The sequence below is a fragment of the Poecilia reticulata genome, chromosome 11 (assembly GCF_904066995.2).
Source record: "Poecilia reticulata chromosome 11, P_reticulata-male-v2, whole genome shotgun sequence".
NCBI classification, from domain to species: domain Eukaryota; kingdom Metazoa; phylum Chordata; class Actinopteri; order Cyprinodontiformes; family Poeciliidae; genus Poecilia; species Poecilia reticulata.
In genome coordinates, this window is record NC_088840.1 from 5,447,058 (window position 1) to 5,464,031 (window position 16,974).

Sequence of the window (16,974 nt, forward strand, 5' to 3'; positions counted from 1 at the left end):
GCCAGAACTCACAGGAAACATCAGAGTTATAACTTGTGAGCTTGTGCTGATCTCTCTGTTAAGATATCCTGGACATGGAAGGACTCTCACCTGGCTTTCTGTTAGCATGGTTGGAGGCTTGAAAGGTATGAGGCCTCTGTAGCGCTGATAGAGATCCTATCTATTCAGTTAGGCCACGCGTGACCCTTCTCCATTCCCGACCGGCCCTCTCTCACCTAGACACTGGCTGCCTCCAGCTCAGATAGCGAGTGCTCAGAGGGTGTGTGGGCAGGGATTTCAGCGAGCTGAAATAGGGCTCGCTTTGTTACTCATCGGGGTTTTTGTAGTTTAAAATGAAGGTCACAGTGGGGGAGCGCATTGCCTGAATGCAATTCCGCAGATAGCACAAAATGCCAAACTGTCCAGGGAAAGCAAAACGGATTGGTGCTGGGTTTTTCTAAGGTGTTCTGTATTAAGAGTTCAAAGAAGGGAGTTTGATACGCAGCTTCTAAGGGCATCATAGCGGACTACATGAATGACCTAAATGTCCACAAATGTCTTAACCCCAGTTCAGCCGGTTTTGTTATTAAAGAAAGATCTCCTTTATTCAGTTGCAGTAATCCGTTAGAGAAGCACTGAGAGCATTTCCGATACTGATACGGATACCTGAGGTTTAGTATCAGTCGATGCAATCTGATAAAGAAGAACAGCTGAATTGACTTAAACACAGACATAAATGTACTGAATTACACATGTATTTCCTAACTCTGCATTAGTACAGCACACTTAAATACCCCAATAGCTTCATAAGTTTGGTCAAACATGGAAAAGCAACTGTTATTTGTTCAGTCAATGCAATTAGGAGTAGAACAGCCAATGTAAAAATAAATAAGAAACTGAAACTGAAACTTACAATAACAACTTGTTTTTGTAAGTTTACATTTACATGGTCAAACATGTAAATGTAAACTGCAACAAATGTTTCAGAAAGTGCATGTAGGAATTGAATATATATTGTAAAATACAGCGCTGGAAAAATTAAGAGACCACTGCACTGAATGGACTCTTATTTCTAAATGAATATAAACTTCTTTTCTTTGCGTTATTTGAGGTCTGAAAGCACTGGATTTTATTTATTTATTTGACCATTTCTCATTTTCTGCAAATAAAATTTCTGCTTGGAATTACAGAGACGTGGTGTCAGTAATTCATGGAATAAAAGAACAATGTTTATTTTACTCAAACATATGCCTATAAAGAGTAAAATCAGAGACACTGATCATTTTAAGTGGTCTCGTATTTTTTTTCCCAGAGCTGTAAATAATAAAGCTTGATGTCACTCAGAGCACGAAGTATAGAACTAGACTGAATAGATCTGACCTTATGGATTGGACACATTGTCACGATACCCGATCTAGAACTCTTTTCAATATCAGGACTGATGCTGATATTATCAGATCGGAGCTTCTCTAAAATTCTTTGTTTTCCTCCTGTGAATTTTTCCAGCCTTGACTTCGGTCCCAGACGCCTGTAGAAACCAAACTTTCTGATCCAGTGAGTTGGCTTGGAGCCTCCCCGCTGGAGCAGTTGGGGTTTAAATGTCTTGTGGAGGGAACACATAGACGATAGGTGTTTGGGGTATTATTCAGTTAGTCTACACGCGCGCGCGCGCGCACACACACACACACACACACACACGCAAGCACACACATATCGTAAAAGATTCTCCCCAACAAACACATTGTTTACATCCACCTCCCTTTTGGAGGAAAAGGTGTGCTGAGTGCCACTTTTCCTGAGGAAAGATGGAAAGACAAGTGATGCAATGTTTTGCCCGTGACAGTCCCAGTCGATGCCGTGTTTGTATGCGTGTGTGTGTGTGTGTGTGTGTGTGTGGGTGGGTGGTAGCAGAGCAGGCAGGGTGGGGTAGGTGGGTGGGCTTGAAAGTGACAGGGAGAGATGGTGAGAGAGATAAATAGTCACAGTGAGGGAAGCGATAATGGACTTTTCTTGTCTGCACAGTGTCGGCTTCTGCAGATGGCGAAGCCGGAGCAATGACAGACATGCTGATGTGTTTAACTGCTCCAGCTCAGAGCGAGAGAGCCGGAGAGACAGGCGAGACATTCAGAGAGAGGGGAAGGAGGGAATGAAAGAAAGAAAGAAAGAAAACAGGTGGGAGGGGGTTGCTTGTGCTCTTTAACTCCCTTCCACATTGCCATTGGCAACAAGACCTCCGTCGGCGCTTTGACAGATGCATGGTAATGAATCCCTGCTTTAGGTGGAACCCGCCACCACCTTTCCTTTGCACGTTCACAATCTGTCCTGCTCTCTTTTTATCTTGCTTTCTTCACCCCTCCTCTCTCTTTGTCACACACCTTTCCACCCCTCCATCCCCGCCGCCGAATGCCACAGGAATTAAAGAGCCCAGACCATTCTCTGAGAAATTAGTCACTTACTTCAACTGGATTCAGGATGGCGAAAGAAATGAACAATAAAAATGTATGAAGTCCTAATTGTGTTGTTCGAATAGAAACTAAGCAGCAAAAAATGCAAAGCAGCTGTAAACAGCTTATTTATTTCAAATTCAGATAAATGTTTTGGTAATTCCTCCGGCTCCTCATTACCGTGACAACAAGTGCTTACTCAAAATTATTCTTCACAACAAATTGCGCTACATTTTCTGAACTATAAAATCGCTACGGCTGGAGAATAGGGCTGATGCAATGTAAGCGTATCGTATCGGTCAATATTGATAATCATTGATTTTCTTATTTGTTTTAAATATCTGTAGTTCTGACAAACTGGTGACACGACCTGGAATGTTTCATCCACAGTTTTTACTCCATGCTGTTTTTTTCTAAGAATGATTAAGCAGTTATGAGGCGCTGGTGATGAAACATGAAGCTGCTGCTGCGCAAGTTACTCAAGGTACCCAAAAAGTGAATGTTAGTTGATGCCATCATCCCAGCTTAGCTGGCTGTGAGGGATTGAGCAGCGACAGCCTTTCCTCTATTTACATCTCCCAGAGTGCTTTGCTGTTCTGGATCAGAGTTCAGCGACATTCATGAGATTTCTATTAGATGTGTTATCTATTGATGCTAATCAACTGTCTGTTAGTATTGTATATTGTTAGTATATAAGTCACACTTTTTTCATAGTTTGCCTTATCATGTGACGTGTATGTTTTCCATCTCTTTATGATGCATTTTTTGACTAATGTGACCTTTTAATCTGGAAAATACGGTACATTTAATCAATAAATATGTTTCAGATATTATATAGGGATAAAAAATTATAATAGTGCCTTGAAAAAGTATTCAAATCCCTTAAATGAATCCCAGTTTTGTCCAAGCACAACATTTAATGTGTTTTATTGGGATTTTATGTGATAAACTTGTGTTTTTTGGGTTATTTAGAGGCAGTTGATGGAAACGCCAAAATTCAAAACAACTTTGTCAGTTTTGTAAAAGAAAATGTTTTAACGCTTGTTTAAGTGATTTTTGGCTTTCACAAAAAGAGCCAAAGCTGAGATGAGATGGAAACGCGTTTGCCAAATAAGTTCTGAAGTAGCGAACACTCACATCCACAAAACTCAGAAAAAAATCAGTTTTTGATCTTGGACGCCCCATTTTTCTATTGTTTTGTAACCTCTACATTGTGTTTATTACATCCATGTGTTGCGTCGACATCTGATTCTCTCCAAGCCAGTAGATGAAAACACGCCTAAAAACTTGCATCTTCTTTTTTCTTTTTTGTGACATTTTAAAAGTTCTCTCAAAATTCTCATGACAACTTAGAGGAAACCGAGCTACAGTAAATATAGAGCAGTTCTAGAAGAAAGGCTGCTAAAGGTCTGAAGCTGTGGTTGAGGTCACCATCCAGCAAAACAACAACCCTAAAAACCCAACAAAAGCCTCAAGGGAACAGTTTAGATCAGAATGTATTGTGATGTTATAATGGGCCAGTCAAAGCCCATACCTAATTTCTGGTTTTAATTATTTAAAGTTCAAACTTTGTGTTACCTACCTCAAACAATGCATTTAGTAAAGCCACACATTTCATTTCAAAAGGAAATCAACAATATTACATCCATCAAACCGAATCTTGTGAGCAAGACAAGAAAAATCGGAAGAACAAGTTTTGGGGGGAAAATAGGAAAAGTCTGGTCTGCCTGATGCACTGATCACTTCATCTCCTGGCTGGTTCTCCCTCACCGCTCCCATCGTTAGTCACTGCCAACACGTTCTCACGTCTCGCTGTCCGGCCGAGTTGCGTACGTGAGTGTGTTCAGACGTGAACCGCTGCAGGTGAGGCCGAGACAGATGGGCCGACTCCCACGTGTGTTTGCTCCCTGTCAGAAGGCTCTGCCAGGAGCTCTGAACCGGCACGCCTCTGAGGGGAACCGGCTCCCTCTTATAGTGGCCACCAGGTTCCTAGTTCAGAACCCCAACCTGCTGTCTGCCTCAACGTCAGGAAGAAGTTAGGATGTAACAGAGAAGGAGCTGGAAACACCTAGGAGACAAATGAGTGAAAGCACCCATTGTTCCTCTTTTAGTTCTTTTTAGGGCTCCTACTAGAGATTATTCTATTGACGATTAATCAATTAATTGGTTAAAAACCGTAGTCACATTCTGCTGATTTTCCATTTAACCATCTTTAAAAGATGCTTAAAAACGATTCAGTTCCTTTTTAAAATGAGAAAATAAACATTTTATTGCCTAACATGCAATAACTTGACATTTCTTTATTGGACACTTGATTATTTGTTGCAAAAAATAATGAATCTACAGCAAAAATTGCAAAACATCAGTTCAGTGTAGGGATGATCTTTTGATTGTTTGAATAAAGTTATTAATAACTGGATTGTAAAATGTGCTTAATGAGTTATTTTTTTATTTTTACTAAATTTGAACAAGGTGAAACTAAAACTATGCCACTTCAGGAACTCTGGGTTACAGACAGAGGTTTTGTTCATCTTAAATGTAAAATGTTTATATATTATTTTGTACAGTTTTGGCTTAATTACTTAGCATATTGTTCTTCCAGCAATTGGCCTTTGTTGAGTCTAAATGCTCTACAGACTCAAAAAAGCCCTAGTCCTTTTAATTTGCTCATGTAGCAAACCTGTCTGACCTTTTTACAGGCCGTGCTGCTCGATTTACCCATCATCCACTGCACTTCCACGTCCATCAAACCTCATACGGTGACCTAAATACTCTGACAACTCAATCAGTCAAAGCGCAGTGACATCAGTGCCACAAGGTACGAAAATGAAAACAGCTTTTCGAAACGCTTGCCTGGGCTTTAATTTAAGTGGCACTTTTTGTATATGTACATGTATGTATATGTATATATGTGTATGTATATGTATATGTATATATATATTTTTTTCCTTCAGGCATTATCAGCAGATGATGAACACACAAAAAAAGGAGCGAATGGTGGGTGAAGACCTGAAGTGGCCTGCAGAGCCACTGTCCACAAGGCGCGGGGAGTCGGTTTTGTTTGATGGGAGTTGTGTTCAAAGCCCTGCGGCTGGCGCCGAGTTCAACATCTGCTCCTGTCACACTCGGGGATGAGTGGCAGAGCGCCGTGGCGTGCTGGGCTGCAGCTCACAGCACACACGAGTACAGCCATGGTGAGAGAGAAAAAAACAACTTCTACCGTACATACTTCACATGTTTGTGTCTCGGGTTGGGCTTCATTTGATGTGTGTCTTTGATGGGAATGGCAAAATTTGAAATAACATTTTTATGCTAGCTTGAGGCGGTTTTTGGCTTTGGGAGCGCATTTTCCGAATGAGTTCTGACGCAGCGAACATCCAGCTGTTTTCAGCTGTTTCCGCTTTTAGGGTCTCCGTTTTAGTTTGCTGTCTCTGGACAGTATGCAACATTGCCAATACTAGTTGACATGACAGAATTACATTGCATTCTTGAAAACCTCTCTCTGTTTTTTTCTGATATGTGTGCCTCATGCTAGTTTGCAGCCCGTACTTCCTGTTTATTATGGTCAACATCTGACTAAGTTACACTTTGTGCAGCCTGGTTAATTCGCTGCAAACCAGTGGATGTAAACACGGCTAAATCACTTTTTCTTTTCCTGCGACATTTTAAAAGCCAGCTTAAATTTTCCATGTAGTTTAAATTTCTGAAGAAGTGTCTTTTGCTTCCCATAGCAACATGTCTGGACACATTGTCCATTACAATTTATCTGTCAGGGCCTCAACCAATCCATCGGGTTCATATGGTCTGTCCGCTGCTGAAAGCACCAACGATGGGCACCAGTGTCAGAACTGAACTTTGGTGAATGATGTTTTGAAATGTTATGCTGGGAAACATTGGATTCTTCTGTCCTTATGGATGCTAGTTTGATATGTATAACGTATGAGCATTTGCATAAAAATGATCAGTTAGAGTTTCAGTCAAGTCTGAGTTCATCATAGTGCTGAAACAGGTCTACATTTGCGCTGGTCAAAATGTCTTTATGGATGAAAGGACCAGCACTGGGCTGGTTTAAGTCTGTTTTGTTTGACTTGTAAATGACAGCTCTTCACACTCCAGCGTTACTTTTGGAGTACCACAGGGTTCGGTGCTCTGTACAGTTCTCTTGTCTTTACCCCAACACCTTGTCGGAGGTTAGGCAGCTTCAGTACCTCTGGGTAGTTGGCATTTTGCAGATCACAAACGCCGATTAGTCAGTTGCTAACAAACCCTGTGGAGGTTGCATCATGTGAATTAGTGTCATATAACTAAACTGAATCGAATCTGATCACTCTGCACAATAATCTAACAACGATGTGAAAACCAGTGCAAAACCTGAAGATGCACAGTTTGAAAAAGACGGTAAAGGAGAATAAAAGCCATGTCTGAAAGCCATTATCTGAGAACAGCAGAACCAATGAAGCTAACTCAAAGCATGGTTGGGAAAAGCCATTGCATCACAAAATGTATAATAAAAGCAAACTTCACTTTGCCCTGGGTTGGAACAACGTCCAGCAGGTGCAGACAGATTGAAATTAAAAAGGCTTTTACCTCTGATCTTTTCCGTGTGAGAGCGCACCGCCTTTTAATGCTGAGCTCTCAACATTGTTTCTTCAAGCTGATGTTTGAAGACTTTGTTTTTACTGAGCTGACAACAATGGAGCGATTCCAACTCGGTTATCTTGCTCGTGTTTGCATCAGCTCAGATGAATGTGGTGTTTGTGGCGACTGACTCAAAAAGGACGGAGGCAGCGTTTGAGAAGGAATTCAAAGAAAGGCGAGCGTTCAGACAGACCCGCGGCCAGCTCCGTCACTGTTGGAGCAGCGGAGCAATGAAAGAAAACAAAATCTATTATGTATGAGGCATGCGATCACTTTTTTTTTTCTTTTAAATCTCAGCCAGGTGTAGCTGTCCTTGGCTTTCCGAGCTGGTATCTTGACACCTCTGTTTCAGCCTGGTGAACCCACAATGTTTATACAACTGCTGTGTGAAGAGGATGATTGAGACAAAATATCTTCTGCCTACCGTCTTATACATTACCATGAAACTTCATACTATATAGTGATGCTATAAACCCAGCTTTCAGTGTATAATGCAAAGTAGTGCATAACGGGGAAATTATTTGGGAAAATTAAATATGGATCCTCATAAATGAACACAATTTAAATCATTGGTGTCCAAATTTTGGGCCAATGGGCCAATATTTCAAATCAAGTAAAAAAACATATTTAAAACTATTTTTACCTGCTTAACATTAAATTAATGATGCAATATTTTAATGAATCAAAGAGCTCACTCTCAGTAAAGCCCTCTGACTCATAAAAAAATGTTATGCTCAATTTCAATGCAGTGTATGTTATTTGAAGCTCCAAATATATCTAATACTAAAGATATATATTTTAGAAATTCTCAAAGGGATTTAAAATGTATGCTTTTTCTAGAGAAATGTAATTAAATAGCATTTATATTTAATTTGGCGTTCTGATGTAGACTGTAACGGTTGCCATGAGTATTGACGAACCAGTGAACGGGCTTTCCACTTGATAAAAACTCACTGCACTCTGGTGACCTCCATTCCACTCATTGTGAGAATATAAGCACCAACTAGCTGGACCTCTGTTGAATTAGGTCAGTGAATATTTAAGCAATTTGCTTTTATTGTCATTTTTTTGTGAAAGTTGGTTTTCACTTTAACATTAAATGTTCCTTTTTTTTTTTTTTTTTTAGGTAAGATCACATTTTGTTGGTACTTAGTTCCCATTGACCACATAATTTTGCAATTAGACATTTTGAAAATAACTGATTTTGAAAATGTTCTGGCGGTAGGATGAAATGTAGCCAAAAGGTTATATCAAAATTGGTTTATTTTGAAAAACACAATTCACAATTCACGCGATCAACAACCGGATGTTACCACTGGCGCAAACCACAAAGAAAACAGGAAGTAGTTGGGGGATGATGGCATGGCATTTTTTTAATGACTTATCAAGCTTATTCACATGTAATTTGATTGCATTTCTTATTTAGACAATTGCGAAATTGTGTTTTTCAGCATTAGCTGAATATCAACATATTTTTGTACATTTGTAATGAAAACACAGCTATTGATTTGTAACAACAATGAAAGGGCAAAACATACTATTTTGGGGCATCGTACATTTACATTTGTAGTTGGAACGATGTGAAATATGAAGAACCGATGTAGCGCTCTTGTTAGCTTGTATTCTGAAAAGTATTATGCACCACACAGGAAAAACAAACATATGGCAGTGTGGAAGATTGTCTCTGTAAATAGGAAATGAGGTAAGCAGAGCCGGTGTGTAAAAAAAAACAAACAAACAAAAAAAAAGAAACAGGTGGGCTGGGACTTTAGTCATTTCCAGAAGCGTCTTTGTCAGAGTTTCTGCATCTGTCAATTAGGTAAGATCCTGCAAGGATAACAAACAAAAAGGAGGGAGGGGACCTGGGCAAAGGTGGTTGCCGTGGCAACTGCTACTCTCTAAAACACTTTTCCTAGTCGTACGACATTTCACCTGTGCCTGTGTCTTGCCAGGATGCTTTGCGCCGCACGGACAAAACAGATTTCCCGCAGAGTGCTACCAGAGATGCCTGATGATTTGGCAGTCAAGGTGTGAGTGTGCACCAAACTCCGTCCGATGACGCAGGGCGCATCCATCAGCGGCTGCAGCTGGCTGGACTCGCAAACTCGCTTCACATGTTAACCAGGATCCATTTATTAAAGGAAACGTCTGTACAGTTATTTAATCCACTCTACTGCAAGGGCAAAAAAAAAAAAAAAAATCAATGCAAACCTGCTGAAGGTTTCAATAGCAGGATAAACTGTAAACGCTCCCCCTGGGTCACTCCCTACCGGAAGAAAAATCTTTCATGCTCCACTTGTCTGATTCATAAGACATTATTTCTTCATTTGAAAGACCTTTGTGTCATTTGCCGGCCGGCTTGTGTACGCGGGGAGCGCACGTGCGGGCAGATGGCGTTCCAGCCAATTAGAAAAGCCGAGAGGAAAGGGAGCCATTAGAGAGCAATTACCCTCTGATTGCTTCAACATTGTTTTGCTTGGGCCGCGGCGCTCTGTGAAATCATCAAATGCCGCTTCCTCGGCCTTCCATTTGGGCTCCTGTACTGTCACCACCGATGCTCTTGACCTGGCCACAAACAGCCCCCGGTGTATATCTGCTGTTTTCACTCTGCCTTTTCTCACTCCGTGTCTCCTGAGCTCTTCCTCTCCCTCCTCACGTTCGACTAGCCCGAGCCTGTTTTGCCACCTCTCTCTATTTTTCTCTCCTTATGTGTTTACTTTTTCACTTAATGCTAACCTCAGCAAGTCTATTTTTTCTCCTGTCTGCCTCACCTACTAATTGCACTTGTCTTCGTTAATTTCTGCGTTTTGTCACAGCTAAATAAAAACTGCCTGCATTCACTTCTACGCAGGTTTCTGTTTATGAGAAGCAGTTGCTGTACCTTGTAAAAGCATTAAAACCCCAAAGCACACTAACTTTATTCATGTATTAGGACCATACTAATAAAAATAAAAAAATGCATTATGAAAATAAAGTCATCAAATTACGAGAATAGTCATATCACCAGAATAAAGCTGCAACACTATGATTTAGTATGAGGACTTATTCTTGTTCTAATTCATCTTTATTCTTGCATATTTTCATTATAGCTGGAGAAAAAGTCCTAAGTTTCCTATGGTTCATTCCAGGAAAGGATAAAGAACGTTCAGCCTTTTGTCCTATTTCCATTGTAGTTTTACCTTTCAAAGGTAGTTGAGAGAAATGTAACACGAATGATTGACCTTGCTAAAAACAATGGCTTTAGACCAAGTTTTGTCATTCACTTTGTTATTTTAAATACTCTCTATAACAACACATATCAACACCACATTTGAGCAGGTGGAGAGAGGACTATGGTCTCCCTCCATCACTGTTGTGTGTTTGCCATTTGGGGTGGTGAGGTGGGTCGTCAGGTCAGGTTGGGTTGTAGGTTGGTACTTTGCATTGGGTTTAATGGTTTGATTGGGTTCTTTGGTTCTCATGCGGCCATAAAGATTGTCTGGTTTCAGTTGCCTGATCTGCCTGTGAGTGTTAATGACCTCGATCTGAGAATGAGATCAACCACTGCATTCTCCTATCACAAAACAACCATTTGTTTAGCTTGAATCATACCTTCAAACTACAGAACGGTTTGTTGAAGTGGAGGAACAAAATGGATATAGTTTTGGAAACCACATTGGGAACACCACCGGGTTTGATACTGTTGTTCAGTCTTTATAAAAAACTTCTGCCCAGTTTCTGGGCAACAATGCAGACATGACTGGATGATCGGTGAGTGACTGAAACCATTTCATAATTAGGTGACTTCTACAGGCAGCTGTTTGTGTCTCTTTCTCGATAAGGACATTAGAGTAAAGGGGGTTGAATATAAAAGCATGCCAAACTCTTCAGACTTTTGTGTTGGTTTGTCGCACAAAATCCCAATGTGGTTAAAAAGTGAGAAGATGTAAAAATGTGTTAAAGGGTGTTCATATTTTTTTGCAAGACACTATATTTTAGTAGTTGTGCTTAATCACAGGGAGCATTCTTCATCTCATCATGTTGCCAGTGTCAGAAAATAGAATCTACCACACTTACCCCCAGAGCTGTCAGAAATCCCACTGTACCTTGACTTTTTTTCTTTTCCTTCTTGTTCTTCACCTTCTTCACAGTTCTATTGGTAATTAGCTTTACAATTCCCATTTCTGCCGCCGCCTCTACATCATACCTCCATCGGTTTGAGTCGAACGTGCATCAAAGTGAATTTACATCGGAACTAAACGGTATACCAGCGAGGTCTCCGGACCCGAGCCACAGATAAAGGCTGTGTGTGCAAAGCCATTTATATTCTCATTTGTAAAATCTGGTCATTGGGTAAAAGATTGCATTTATCTTTGCAATAGCTCGGATCAATAGTACGCTTGTGAGGCGAGGGGTTAGGCAGCGAGGCCACACTATGATAAATTGCAGAAATATGTGAAAGTACAGAAGGTCTTATTGGGGAAAACGAAAGATTAATATCTGCAGCAGTGCGATTTGACTGATTCTTTCATATTCAGAGCAAGCACATTATTTTTAAATATTAGCAAAGGCCTGGGAAAATCTTTTGCCCTTAGGTTCCATGCTTCTATTTAAACATGAGTGGTTGGTGGTGGTTGTGGATCGGTGGAGGTTGTACCGCCTGTGTACGTCAGGCCTCGGCTGAAGCACAGATCTTTTTACGCAGGCACAGCAGAGGACGATGGGGCGTCTCAGATCTGGGGGTAAAATTGGGATGTTGGACAACAAGTTGCCTTCTAGCTTTCTTGTTACTCTTGTCCCCATTTTTGTTTCCGAACACTATATACCCTCCTCAGCCCCTGGCTTTTTTTTTCTTTCTCTTTTTCTCACACGCATTCCATCTCTCCAGGGTGGGAGTAAAGTGTTGATTGGTAGCATGCTGGAAAACTGCTGGAGATTGGAGGCAACCTGTCAATTGGAGCTCATGTCGAGGCCGCACCGACTTTTGGTTGGATGTGGAAGGAGCAAAAGAGATGAAGAGATAACAATGGGTTGGACGACTGAAAATTGATAAATCAAATAAAATGCCGTCCTGCAGAGGAGCCATTTCACGATTACCCTTAATAATAGTTTGTCCACTAATAGGTGCACTTTCAGATTTTGGAACACAAACAACTTTTCCAGCTTATATTGTATATAGTTGCACAATTTGACATTTGGAAAATAAATTTGCTTAATGGACACGGGCCAATTAAAGAAAAAAAAAGTCAAGTTTTCTTACAAAAAGTTTTGGCACCAGAATGAAGCAGTTTTTTTTTTTTAGTCATATCAAAATTAGTTTAATTTGCAAAATTACAATTAAAAAAGCTATTTGTTCACACTAGTCATATGATCAACAGCTGGACGTAGCTACTGGTGCCAACTTTGAAGAAGTAGTTGGAGGATTGTGATGCGGCATGTTTTTTAATTACTTATCATGTGAACAAACTTATTTACATTTTTTTTAATTTATTGGAAACAAAACAATTGTGAAATTGTGCTTTTTTTTTTACATTAGCAAAATACAAAGTTTTGCGAATATTTGTAATGGAAATGCATTAGAGGAAGAAAATGTTTCCCTCTTCTGAATAGGTTTTTTGTCACACTTGAATATTTCAGTTCCTCAAACAAGTGATGATTTCTATTCAAACCATACAGGCCTCACTTGAAAACACAATTTCTCCTTTGTAAATTTTCCATAAATGTAACTTTGACTATCAACAAGTAGATCAGATTACCACCAGCCCTGTTGAATCAAACAATCTCTTAAATTGAATCTACCTACATGAAGTAGGTTTAAATATCTCAAAGAGTTCATCATGCTCCCAATCTAATGAGATTTAAGAACAGATGAGAAATAAAGTCTTTGATGTCTATTAGTTTGGGCAGGGTTACAAAGTGTACCAAAGTTATTCCAAGAGGTGCAATGAAGATTCACTCAGGAGTCTTCATTGGTGACAAAAGAGAGAAAACATCCTCCAAAGTGAAATAAACTTATTTCCAATTACTCCAAATGTTTGATGGCAGTTTTGGTTAGAAAACCAGTAATTGGGTGTCAGGATATTATCTCCTCTTTACTCTCAATATTAGATTTGAAAAGTGCTAACGCTGTTTTACATAAACCGTCCATCTCTTGTCTGTATACCGACTTGTCCTTGCAAAGTCATTGGGCAAGAGGCAGGGTACGCCATGGGCATGTTGCCAGTTCATCACACAGCAACAGAAACCCAGTGGACAAACAATCATGCACGTACTCATTCCTAAGGGCAATTTAGACCAATTAACCTCACAGTCATGTTTTGGACTGTGGGATGAAGCGCACTTGTAGAAAGACGTCATTCGAAACCAGGGCTTTCTTGTTCCAAGGCGACAGTTCTAGCAACTATCTCCCACTAATGCTTCTGTTTTAAGACACACAATAAAGAAACGCAAGAGTCACATGTCTGTTAAACAGGCAACGACAAGATGGTTACATGTGCAGATGGCCCAGTATTTAACAGCTAATTATATCAGTTGACTGTGCTTCTTTTTTTTTTTTTTACTTGATGAAGAGTAGAACGACATGCATTTCAAACCCTCTGCATACTTGAAAAGTATTTCTAGAATTAAAAAATATTCATTCTATACATTTTATTCCTTGAATAAATAAGTCTCTCTACCTAGCTAGCTATTTAACTATCTCTCTAGCTAGCCATCTGGCTACCTAGCGACTTAGTTAGCTAGCTAGAATTCTTCAAATACAGTTTACTACATATCATCTATGAAAAAACAAACGGCTTTACTGTCACTGTCAGAGTGATGGCTAAATGTAATGCCAAGACTCGTGAGCCATTTCTATTTAGTTCCCTATCTGTTCAAAAAACGATTCATTAATTAATTTCACAATCCAAACTACGTTACAACCCTTCAGAACCCGTCAGGCAGTCCGGTTCGCATGTTTAGTGGCCCATGCAGCCAAATCAGAGCTGAAGCCAGTGATGTAAGTGATTCGATCCAGCTAGGTGTGAAACAGCCTTAAATGATGCCTCGTTTGTAAATGTGCCAAACGCCGCCGGGGGAGCGAGAGCGCCAGCGACCCTCCTTTTCACCGAGAACATGGGGCCGGAGGCAGAAACAAGAGCATCCGCTAAATGTCAAACGACTAAAACGGCAGCGTGACTTTGCGCTTGTTGTTGTGAAGAAAGTAACAACAGCGTTATAGTGTTTGGGTGGAAAAAGGACTGCGAGGGTTTCTGAGAGAGACACCAGAGGACGGGCAGGAAGGTAGAGCGGTGAGCTCGTCATAAAAAGCCGTGCCAGTTTCCCTCACCTTCCCCTCTCTTGCGGAGGACAGATTAGTCAGAGCACCATAAAGGTCACAAAAGCAAAACCCTTATTTTCTGTGGCTATGTCAGCTGTGGGATTGGGGCTGGCCAGCCTTCAAAGGGAGGGATTACCATTTAGCTGGAAGCTAAGGGCTACTCCAAAGCTGAAAGCCTGGTTTGCTGCTGGTTGTAAAATTGAGGCAGGTCCAGTTTGGTGAGCAGAACTGGAGAAAGGCTTTTTTTTTTAATTATTATTATTTTTTGGTAAGCTTTCATAGGACACACTCTTAAACCAACAAGTGCTTCTATTCTCTCCTACCCAGAAGCCTCCTCCGGCTCAGGACAAAGACATCAAGTCGTCCTTGACATGCGAGTAGGCGGGCCTTCCTAAAGGCGAACGGCAGCAGGTGAGACGAGGATGGACACAGCAGAAAATCGACCGACTCAGAGGTGCCTTCTGCGGCCGGAAGATAACCCAAATCCACTCGTCTTGTTTCTCCTCGTTGCCCTCCTGTCATGTGCTCAACTTAACCTCGGCTGTCATATTTACCCCGGGCTCAAGCTGACATAAGCTTTGAAGATAAGTGGACGGAATACCACCATCAGGAACAGAAGGAGAGGGGGGGAAATAGATTTTTGCTAAGTAGGAGCAAAACGGCGTGAATCCACAAGGGTTAGCTGAGGTAGCGGTTGCTAATTGTCAACTGCAAATTTGCAGTAATTGTATTTATTTGGCGGCTATCCCGCTGTGGCTCATTGACTGTCGATGTTAACGGTTGAGCACCTGCGACCGAGTTCATTCCCCGGTCAAAGCTCGCCATCGCTTCCCGGTCCACAGGGTCCTTCTGTCAATGCCTGTTTAGGGGACGCCTGACTAAGCAGCTCTTCTTCCCTCTCCGGATCCATCGAACGGGACCAAACACTTCTACCAGAAGTGCATGTTTCAAAGAAAAACGGATATTAAATGACACCTTTTTTTTCCTTTCAGAAAAGAAAAGATTTTGTATCTCAACTTTAGGACAATAAATAGAGGATATCCAAGAAAAAGACCCTGAATCAGAAAACAGAGCTTCTCCTTTTAGAGGCAAAAATCGCAAATTAGTTGTATGCTTAAGTATTCAACATCTTTTAGTGTTTATTTTTACTTTTCTGAACTATCATGATTATGACCACTTTAGAGAGGCCAATGATAAAGTATCTGACGAGGTGTAAAGTTGGTTAATAAGAAAATATGACGGTAAACCTACTCAGTGAACTAAGAGATCTGTATCTTAGCTGTAAAATTTTCTTGATAAGAAAACTGAGTTGTACTCTGAAAATGTCCATTACAGGAGAATTATGGTAAAACTAGTCATGGTTCACATTTTTTGTTAGACATTTTTAAAAAAATTTTTTTGTTTTTTTGTTCTATTTGAAAATTCCTAAAACATTATTTTATTATGAAAAAGGATCATGAGTTTTCTAATTAATTTGTCAGGAAAAACTTATTGTCTTTTCTCAGCAACAGAAAAGACACAAAAGGTGACAATATGAGTCACACTTTCTACTGTACCCAACATTTTCCATTTTAACATATAAATCTGTCAGGGATGATCTCACACTATCATCTGTGATGATGCTTTGCTTATTTTTATTTAAAAAAAACATATATTTTTTCTTTCTTTCTAGTTGTGTGCAGTTACCGTTTTTGCTCCATCACAGAGCAAAAAAGCCTCCATAATTATTTTTAGCAAGGCACTGTATGTGTAGGCAGAGGATATTCTTAGCATCCCTGATGGGGAAACATAAACTGTAATCAGCAATAAAACTCAAATTAGCTCATTACTGTTAATTCATGTGTGATGACCAGAATACATTAGCCTACATATTAATTTATGTGAAGAGTATTCTGCTTTAATTTCCCTCAATCCCTGCTTGTAGTCTTTCCCCCCCCTGTAAAAGCTTGTCAGCAGATAGTCAGCAGGTCACTCAAGCAAAGCTTTGCAATGACAACACAACAATGCTAGTTCCTGCTAGGTGGGCTGTTAGTCATTTTGAGATGTCCCATGTCGGCCATGTTTGTCTCCTCTGAACTCACGTTTGGTCTCGAGAGATTTTGCGAGATTCCCCCTTCATTCTTGGTGGATGAAATCAGTTGGTTTGATATGATATGATATGGATTTAAACTTTTATCTCGAAATTTTGTGCCGCTATTGTAATATCGATAAAAGTGACAAACTGCACACTAACTTTAATCATACTTTCAAATTTATTGATGCCCTCATTGAAGAAAAAAATCAACAATCCTGATAATACGGACAGTTTTGGTGGATTTTAAACATTGGACTTTATCGTCACAATGGTAGGTCAGAATTCTTAAGACATTTATCACAATAAATGATACGCTAAATTCCCAACCATGGTTGCTCCTGTCGTGCGACCAAACCTGTTATACCTATTATTCTTTATCATTGCGTGGGATCTCACAGGTTTTGACAATCAGCTGAAAATTTTAAAATCTTGCCATGTTGACCAGGCATGAGTCTAAAATATCATATCCTTTTTACATTAGTTTTGGGGTCTGTTTAGGCTCCCTGAATCCTGATAAAGCCGAAAGAAATTAGGAAGATAGT

The 16,974-nt window shown here is 40.2% G+C and overlaps 1 long non-coding RNA gene across 1 annotated transcript in view; it reads left to right on the plus strand.

The window, feature by feature from the left end:
* The window catches only part of LOC103472040 (uncharacterized), a 43,649-nt gene extending 36,029 nt beyond the window's left edge, over positions 1-7,620 (plus strand). The window contains exons 2-3 of the long non-coding RNA XR_534792.2: positions 5,123-5,241; positions 5,378-7,620. This is a non-coding gene — a long non-coding RNA (uncharacterized LOC103472040). The remainder of the gene's footprint in view (positions 1-5,122; positions 5,242-5,377) is intronic.
* The last annotated feature ends 9,354 nt before the right edge of the window (positions 7,621-16,974 follow it).